The sequence below is a fragment of the Cynara cardunculus genome (assembly GCF_001531365.2).
Source record: "Cynara cardunculus var. scolymus isolate 2C chromosome LG 2, CcrdV1, whole genome shotgun sequence".
NCBI lineage: Eukaryota > Viridiplantae > Streptophyta > Magnoliopsida > Asterales > Asteraceae > Cynara > Cynara cardunculus.
The window spans coordinates 67,195,728-67,203,904 of NC_037529.1; the positions used below are offsets into that span (position 1 = coordinate 67,195,728).

The 8,177-nt window shown below is 36.8% G+C and overlaps 1 pseudogene; it reads left to right on the forward strand.

Moving 5' to 3' along the window:
• Positions 1-360: 360 nt before the first annotated feature.
• Positions 361-8,177, forward strand: part of LOC112504472 — a 77,241-nt pseudogene continuing 69,424 nt past the window's right edge.

The following is an 8,177-nucleotide window of genomic DNA, read 5'->3' on the forward strand; positions in this document are numbered from 1 at the left end:
GAACTAAAATCTTACCTGACAAGCATGTGATAGTGTTGAATTTTACCGGTAAGCACTTACTTAATAAATGTTTGGTAAACGACCACTCAGATTTATTATTTTATAAAATTTTATTAAATATTTTAATGATTATAAATATTATTCTCTGTTTAAAGAAATTATATAAAAAAAATCTGTTAATCTTCACATTTGATTTCGTGCAATATTTCCATCTCTCTCTGTCCAAATAAGACAGCCAAACTGTTATCATCGTTCATCTTCCCGCCCTTCTTCTCTCTCTCACACACGCAAAATCAGAACCAGAAACACAAGCACAGACGGAGAACTGCGTTAATTTGATAACAGGAAGTCACATTAATCATGGTGGGATTCAAGTTCTTCATCCTTGTTTTGTTGTTATCGACGAGTCTCCGTCAATTTGGATCTTCCGCTCAACTTCTGCCTGTTGAAGAAGGTACACTGCTGCTTCATTTAATCACCCTCTGTTCATCATTTTCTTCTGGTTTTGATATTTGCTTCCGGACAGCGGCATAGATAGTAGGGCTAGGGGGCAAGCCGGTATCATATTGATTTTACTCTTGAATTACATATGCTCCGACTCTTCTCCCATTATGTGTATGTATATACATATATATATATATATATATGTATATATATATGCTGATAGGTTTCGATTAAGAACCTATAGAATAAACAACAAGACTTGTTGGTAGAATCATACTGCCTTCTTTTCATTCAAGCATACCCGATAGCTTCCTTTCAGACTTGTGGTTTAAACATTCTGATTGCATCCGCCATTTCAGGACGGAGTTCCCCAAGAAAGTCCCGACCAAAACCTTTTCAGTCCAACCCCTGACTTCATTTCCCAAAAACATTCTGATTGTAGCAACATGGGCAGTAACGCAACTATGCACTTGAACATGAAGAATAACCCAAAAACACGCACAAATAAATCCTCTCAAAACAGAAAAATTCTAAACCATATTAAGCGAATTCGTAAATCTATATGTAGATGGCAACCAAATCAAACATAGAAAAAACAAGATTGTGAAACGATTACTGTTGCCAAATAGGATTCTTTTTGGGAGGTTGCTAAATAAATAATTAATTATTTAATCAATATAAATTTGGTACCAGATGGCATGTGATATGGGATTCCGAATACCGTGTAGGCGCACATCAACCAAGTTTGCATACTTGGTATGGTATGGTGGTACCGAGCGAATTAAGTCGATAACAATTAAAGTTGGTACAATTGCTATCCATGTTGATTGGTTTGATTTGATACAAATTTGACCCCTCTACATATACATAACCATTGAAATCCACTTGGGGCTCTACCCCTTGGACCCCACAAGAGGGTGCAGCACCCTTGACCCTGCCATATTGCGACATCCAGCAATTCTGGGTTCTAGTTAGCTTATATGAGCACAAAGCCCTTTCTTTCCAAGAATCCCTTCATCTTTCTCCAATGCTTATTTCATGATCTTAATCCATTCCTCCAAACATCTTAGAAGTTACAAGTATGTTCTTTGCCACCCATCTTATAACGATTAATTAACTTATCCCATCAACGGTTATTGTCCTTTTGTTTGGTTGCTGAAGGAATACACTTCTATATAATGAATATTTCAGTGAGAAATCTACTTAAAAACTTCTTTCTGGAGTTTGAAATATATCAAGCTTGGATGGTAATTTTAGTATATCATTGATGACACTATATCTGCTAAGTCAATCTGTTTATTCCTTTTCCTGTTTGTGACAGTCGAAGCTCTGGGTTTGATAGCCTCAAAGCTACAATATAGAGGTTGGCATGTTGCAAGAGATTCATGCAGCACAGGTCGAGGGCTTTATCAGCCAATTTCCGTGAACAGCCGAGGGCTTATTCAAATTGGTAGAAATGTAACTTGCAACTGTAGCAGCACTATTTGCCACATAACAAACATGTACGCATCCGTCTCTTTTATTATATATCTATATGTATGTACATATGCATATCTTGGTTTCCCGCGCGTATAACCTAAATGCAAGTTGCTCGGTCAAAACCGCTGAATGAATCTTGTTATTCAGCCTCTTTGGAAATATGCTAGATAACCATACCATAAGAAATTAGTACCAGTAGTCCGGTACTGTACTTGGTCTACTATATCCTATTTCCACCAACGAATTTTTTTAAATTTCATTGATTTGTCATGTATAAATATATATTGGCCAGGAAAATATCATCTACTAGATAATTAGAATGGTTTTCGGTCCATTATAGCGCTAATCAGTGTTTTGGATATCTTTCCGTACCTGCATTGCATTGCAGCCAGTTAAAACGACTCAATATGACAGGAGTTCTACCTGAAGAATTTGCAGATCTCACTTTTCTTCAAGAAATGTAAGTGGACCATTGAACTTTCATTCTGCTGAAAGTGGTAAACGTTATTTGTTACTACTTTCAGTTTCTAAGTTGCAATGTGTTCACCTTACTACAAACATCTTTGTTATGTCTTATATGAATAGTGTTGCGTCTCACACAGAGATCTATCTCGCAATTATATTAATGGCACTATACCGGCGCGTTTCGGTCAGCTTCATCTTAGCATTTTGTAAGATTTTCTGGGCTTCAATTTTCTCAATCTTTCATCTGTACTCTTGACAATTTATTTTCCACAGAAATCTTTTGGGGAACCGCATCAGTGGTCGCATACCTAGAGAAATAGGTGATATTTCTACCCTTGAGGAGCTGTAAGTAAAGATCTTTAAGTGACACGTCTATCATCAATGAGACCTTTCATTGCTCTTACGATTTTGACCTCTACAATAGTATCTTGGCAGACAATTCGCTTAGTGAGCAACTTCCTCGAAACCTTGGGCGTTTGGCTCGACTGAGAAGATTGTAAGATTACGTGACCTTGCTCTCGTTTACCCTTTAAAGTTCAACCTTTTAATCTAACAMCACAAAGCTACGAAACAGTAATGTATGGCCCTAGATGGACTGCTTTGGATGATTAACAAAGTTATGTTTATTTCTCTACTCACTAACGGGTTAGAGGTTCTTGTTGCATTTTTTGAAGTTTATTATGCATGATGGTTTGAATTATTAGGCTTCAAGTGTTWGGGGCCGTTTACCAAAAGCCTACCAGGTAAGCGCTTACCAGTAAGAATCACCATCAAAATGGATTGTTGGTAAGTGTCTCTTACCTGTTATGCACTAACCATGTAAGAATCTTCTCCCTCACTTATTGGGGAAGATTACCGGTCCTTGCAATTGCCTCTTACCAGGTAAGGGTAAGATTCTTGGTCATTTYCATGCTCATCCAGTAAGGTAAGTGACACAYAGTAAGTAATTACCCGAWAARCTTTTGGTAAACGACCATTGGTTATTTTMTCTGATACCATGATGGATGTCATGCTTATCCTTTTGATTGTTAATTTATTAGTACATTACATAAATCGTCTGTGTTATTGTCATTATTACTATCAAAAAATTAGACCAGCCACTCAATGTTTTGATTTGCTTTCACCGATAGTATCTGGCCCCAACGTGCATTAGTCATCAAGTCCATCCACTAAATAAAGGGAATTTCTGTCTTTTGGTGCTGATTTTAAACTTTTAGTTATTTACTTCTTTTGTTTTTCGATCTTTTTTTCACCACCTCTCTTCCCTCTCTCAACGAAACCCACCGCCACCTTTTTCATCCCTTTGGTTGCTGGAAGAGGTGTAAGGCCCCCCAAATCGAGCCATGAACAATGTTTCTATCAGTTTCTTGTACAACCCATGTGTTTTCCACTTTTCCCGATGAAATGCAAATAGAGGAACTAGAAGAATCCTTAAGTGACGAGATTAGAGGAGGTAGCAGAGAAGATGAATCTCGCTTAGAGGAACTAGATTTCAACTGATCCCACACTCTTGCCCTCTCTGAGCTTGTTCATACTTAACCAGAACGAACACATTAAAGCTGGGAAAGGGACGTCAGGGGGTAATGAACGGGAGTGGTTGGAGCTCCAAGCAACGAGAAAGAAGTGGGTGGAGAATCTCCAACAGAGGCGGTGGTGGCAATTGAAGTGGGTTCTCAACGAGTGGAGAAGAAAGCACGTTCATGTTCTTGAATCTTGATTTAGGGTTGAAGATTCCGTGAGCATTCATAAGGAGGAAGAAGATGTATTAGGGGCCCTTAGAACGCTAATACATCTTCTTCTAGCTTCCGCAGTTAACAGATGGACTTAACGTTAAGGGCCTTAGAGCTAGACGAAGATAAATTTATTTAAGAAAACAGAGTAAAAAGATGGAAATATTCCTTGGTTAACAGATGGCCTTAACGTCCGTTAGAGCCAAGTATTAACCACGAAAATTAGTGTACTTTTTCGTTATTAATGGCAATACCCAGAGTCTGGGCATAGAGACAGAATTTTGTAACTTTTAATTTATTGTAACATTAGCATCTTCACATACTTTCATATTCGTCCTGCTTTTCAGTTGAACGAATCATGTATTTAGGTTGTTTAAGGTCTTGAGTTACTCATATTAATTTCCTACTTCAAAGCATTACTCGAGAAGCTAGCAAGACAATGTATTTACATTTAGTTTTGGCAGTTTTCCTATATAAGCTGCCTACGATTGTGTCGGTTGTTTATTTGAGTTAAAGCTTTATGCACTTTAAAGATGATACATGTTTTCACTTGTACAGTTTCATGCCATGGAATTGACATATTATCTCTTCTTTTGGTAGTTCTTTTATAATATTGCCATCTATGTGTTGTTCACAGTGAAGGGTTTTCCTTGCAGCGTTGTTTCTGGAAATAACTTTACAGGAACCATACCGAACTCGTTTGGCAATCTGACTAGCATAGAAGATTTGTAAGTCATATAGATCTTTGCTTTGTCTTTTTTTGATGCAACACGTAAATTATTGAATTATTGAATTTTTTACACACTTCTTCCAGTAGGATAGATGGGAGTACATTATCCGGAAGARTACCTGATTTTATCGGAAACTGGACAAGAGTTACGAAACTGTGAGTATTTTCTTACTTTCTTGTCGACAGTTTAACTTATGAAATTTTGATCATATATAATTTATTGTGTAACGACTTTCAAGGAACATCAATGGAAGGACCGATTCCTTCTACAATATCTCTGTTGACAAACATGGCCGAATTGTGAGCACATTATTTAGTCCACCACTTATTTTTGTTGAGTTTTTGGTCAATAAATGGGTGGTAACGGCTTTGAGCCTTGAACTCATTTTATATATGCATTATGGTTGTCAGGAGGATATCTGATTTAGCTGGATTGTTGAGTATGACGTTTCCTGATCTGCGAAATATGACTGGATTAGTTAAATTGTGAGTTTATAACATAGTTGTGTGACAAAAAGTGCGAAAATATTGAGTTAAATTTGTACAGAAAGTTGACATGATAAGGGTGTTATGTATAATTTTGCTACAGGAGCCTGAGAAATTGTTTGCTTACTGGCCCAATACCAGAATACATAGGACAGATGCGTCGTTTGAAGAACTTGTAAGTCAGTTGCTACTATTCATGATAAGACAGAGATGATTGATCTTTCGAGTTTGTGCTTAAGGAAATCTTCAACTAAACTATTTCTTTTGCAGAGACTTGAGCTTCAACAGGCTGAATGGTTCAATACCTAATACAATTCAGGCTCTAAACTTTAACGTCATGTATGCAACTACTTAGATAGATGTTACACCTGCAAAATTTATTTTACATTCCTAACCTRTTTGGATTTTTTGGTAAAATTTGAGATAGAATATTACATGTGGATGTAGGTTTCTGAATAACAACTCACTATCAGGACGAGTTCCTGGATGGATATTTGACAGCGCAGAAAGTAATCAAAAGATGTAAGTGCTTGTTACAYCCTAGAAGTTGCTATYWSWWATGTCTTCAGGAATGGCGATTGTATCATAGAGATTACTTTATTACTGTGATCSTCTTATATTAGACCATTATGAGACTTGCTTTTTTACTATGTATATATTGTGGAGTTGGAGCTATAAACGTTGCCACTAATTTTTATCGCAGCGACTTATCTTACAACGATTTTACACAATCTCCATCACTGAATTGTCGGTTTATGAGCTTGTAAGTTTTTCTTTTCARTCCTACCCTTTATTTCACTTTTTATGTTCACTTATCACGRGTACTTTACAACAGGAATTTACTTTCAGCCCTTTCATCTTCAGCTTCAAGCACCACGTACGTCCCATCACCAACCTATACACACACACTTTTTAATTGTCTAGAATGATGTGACCTAACATGGATTAATCTTATAGAGATGCTTGGTGTTTAACAGACCAACTTACKTGCAGYAGAAASCCCGACCGTAAGTGTAACAAAATAAGCACTCCCTTTAGGTTAATTGTTATATCCATTTSTAAATTTTCATAAATGYATCTTACATTGCAGGTCATTCTTTATTTATTAACTGTGGTGGAGCTAGATCAGACTTTGAAGGAAATGAATATGAAGAAGATTTGACCAGCGAGCAATCTTTCTTRTATTCTACTTCTGAGAGATGGGCCTATAGCACCAATGGTGTTTTCCTGGGCAACGAAGATGCTCCATTTACTGCAAGCACAACGAATGTGASAGGTGGAGATATATATAGAACAGCTCGTTTTTCTCCCTCTTCACTCCGGTACTATGGACTGTGTTTGCGGAAGGGGAGTTACAAAGTGAGGCTCCACTTTGCTGAAATAAGTTATTCTGACGACATGACATTTAGTAGTCTGGGAAGGCGTTATTTTGATATACTAATTCAAGTAAGTGACATACCAGCTTTTGTTTAGGTTGTATATATTTCAATTGGGACATTAGTTACAAACTTATAATTTGGCTTTTTGTGTAGGGGGTTCTGAGGAGAAAAGACTTCAACATCATGGAAGCAGCTAATGGTGTTCGAAGGGGCACCTTCATAGAGTTTGATAATGTTGTCGTTAATGGTAGCACGCTAGAGATTCATTTGTACTGGGCAGGGAAGGGGACTACTGCAGTTCCAGAAAGAGGTGTACATGGACCTCTTATATCTGCTATCGCAATAACACCAAGTTAGTACAATCTTCCTATCATATGTTCCATTTTCGTTCTTCCTCTCGCTTTAAGAGCATGTATAAAACCTACTTAGACCATCTCCAACGCATTCTTTATGATATCTCTAAAATAGAGAACCAAGATTCTCTATTTTGGAGATCTCAACATTTTGATTATATTATTAAAATACTCTATAATTTTGTAGTAATCCCATTACACTTTTATATAAAACAATATTAATTCAATCTCATTGGTGGGAGATAAATCATCTCTCTTTCCTTACATTCCGTTTTTCTGTTTTAGAGAATTTGTTGGAGATGCTCTTATTCTTCTTATTGCAGAATATGACGTCAGTACAGGAGGACTCACTGCTGGGGCTATAGCCGGAATTGTGATTAGTTCCTGCACAGTTTTCTTGCTAATTTTAGCTGTACTTTGGAGGAAAGGTTATCTAGGAGGAGAGGGAGAAGATAAAGGTAAGAACAAAAAATAAAGAGATTCAGTATGATTAGTTGGCTCTTGTAATATTTCCAATTGTATTTTTGAATTCTAGCTGCTTTTAATCATTATCTTTGTCACAGAGCTCCGAGCACTTCATTTACAGACGGGTTATTTTAGCCTGCGACAAATCAAATCCGCCACTCATAACTTTGATTCTGCAAATAAGATCGGCGAAGGAGGCTTTGGACCAGTTTATAAGGTACTTTCTCGCAAAGATGATTGATAACTATCCTACCAGATTTATCAAATATGAACAACAAAAGATGTAGGGGAAAAATGCAAAGAGGCGGCTAGGGTTTCATTAGCTCGCAAAGCATGATTACAAAGTGAATTAACGAAAAAAACATATCTTAAAATAGAAGTGGAAATATAAAATGGCAAAACTACTACCCTTAGTAATATATATTAAGGGGATGTTTGGTTCGTAGAATGTTTTGGAGTGAATGGAATGTGTCAAATGAATTGGAACAAATTGAATCAGGTTTTGACCACACGTTTGGTTGGCACAATGATCAGCATTTACCCATAATTTTAGGTAAACAGCAGAATCGTAGTGAGACAATGATAAATGACTGAAATACCCCTTCTATGACATTTTTCGTACTTTCTTCCATAAATTATAAATTTY